This window comes from Arvicola amphibius, chromosome 6 (assembly GCF_903992535.2).
Source record: "Arvicola amphibius chromosome 6, mArvAmp1.2, whole genome shotgun sequence".
In the NCBI taxonomy this organism is placed as follows: domain Eukaryota; kingdom Metazoa; phylum Chordata; class Mammalia; order Rodentia; family Cricetidae; genus Arvicola; species Arvicola amphibius.
The window spans coordinates 53,896,533-53,898,331 of NC_052052.2; the positions used below are offsets into that span (position 1 = coordinate 53,896,533).

At 35.1% G+C, this 1,799-nt stretch overlaps 1 non-coding gene across 1 annotated transcript; it reads left to right on the top strand.

Moving 5' to 3' along the window:
• Positions 1 to 768: 768 nt before the first annotated feature.
• On the top strand, positions 769 to 874 carry LOC119818109. Its single transcript, XR_005286021.1, has one exon. It is a non-coding gene; the product is annotated as a U6 spliceosomal RNA (small nuclear RNA).
• Positions 875 to 1,799: the final 925 nt, after the last annotated feature.

The following is a 1,799-nucleotide window of genomic DNA, read 5'->3' on the forward strand; positions in this document are numbered from 1 at the left end:
TTGTCCTTGTGTCTAATTAACATTTTCATAATGACAGAGCTTTATGGAGAATAACAGCTTTCTTCTAGTGTCACCCACGATAACTAAAGGCCTTTACTTTCTTCTTCCATAGTATTTAAAAATGATAATTAATTCACACCTATGTTCATGCTTCATTGTATCACCTATAAGATATTTGACAGCAGAAAAATGACTATTTATTCTAGATATACATATAAGCCAAGAAATTATAAAACATGATAAGAATAGTTTCTCAAAAACAACCATTCAGTACATAGTTACCTTTAAAAAATAAAGTTGAACCTTTTCGCAGGCAACTCTTTACAAATTTCTGACGTCTAAAATTTCTTTCTTTTATATCTAGTTTGTTTCTTTTTCTATATTAATGATGTTGGCTGGAATTGGTAGTTCAGGCTTGAGATCCCAGCATTAAAGAGCAGAAGGAAAGGTCTGTCAATTTTAGGAGCATCCCGGATTTTATAATGAGTGCCATGCCTTCTATGATGCATATAGATAACTGTCTTTCACAAACATGAATCCTTAGACTTTCTCCAGTGATAGCCTCATATACACTAGCATTTGGTTAAACCCATTGCTTCTTTATCTTTAAAATAATGGTGCAATGGAACTTGGAGGGGAAGTGTGTAGAGGAAGAGCTGACAAGAGTTAGAGCAAATGTGGGGGATGAATATCATGAAAATACTTTAAAAGCATTCATGAAGTTCCCAAATAATTAACTAAAATAAAATTTAAAATGTCTCACTATCAGTGCTTGCTTTGGCAATATGTATTCTAAAACTGAAATAATACAGAGAAGATTAATCTGGCCTTATGTAGGGAAAACTTGCAAATTAACGAAGTATTTCATATTTTTATGTCAGCCTATTAACTACATATATAGTTTAATGGAAATTCTCCATTTGTACTGATAATGTTGATAATACTCTCTCTAGGAATTTACACTAACAAAAAACCCCAACACCAGTCATGAGAAACCATCTTTCAAGTTGTTGGTGTGGGTTGGATAAGAGTCTACGGAAATATTATAGGCCTTCTATTGCCCTTGCATGTCCTGAGATGTGGAATGTAAGTTGCTATTCCTCAGGATACCATGCACTTCAAACACAGGGTTCATAGTCGCCTGGAGTAAAACTGAACTGAAAGTTTTCTTGAAGAGGGTCTTTTACAGTATCTGAAGTCACCACCAGATAAGCTTCCAAAGTAGGACGAGCAAAATTCCTACCCAGCTATGATGGCTACTGTGACTACGAAGCAAAAGACCAGCATGACATGATACTTTTAAGGGTAGGTAACCAACAGTTCTCTAATCAGATTTAGACCCATTCAACATGAGGGAAACCATGGCTACTATAATAAACATAGGCCAATACTCGGGGCTAGGGAAGCCATGAATCTTGGAGTAGAATCTACAATCACTTTACTAAACTAGCACAATCCTCAACTACATTCTAGTACACATATTGGTGTAGTTTAACTCTCCATTAAGGAAACTTCTCTTTGAGACAGAAAAAAAAAACAATAGAGATCACCATAATCACAAAAATTACACAGTGTGAGACTCAGTCCCAAAGTATATATCTACAACACAACTCGACATCCAAAACTCAGAGAACATTGTTGAAGAATTATAAGAGCAAGAGGACTAGGAAGTCTTTGAAACTGCATCATCTAGAATTACAAAAGTTAAATCAGTAAAGTCTCACCAACAGGATTGCTTAAACATGAGCTGGACAAGCACAAGAACAATATACATGATGCTGTGAATGAGAGAAACTCAA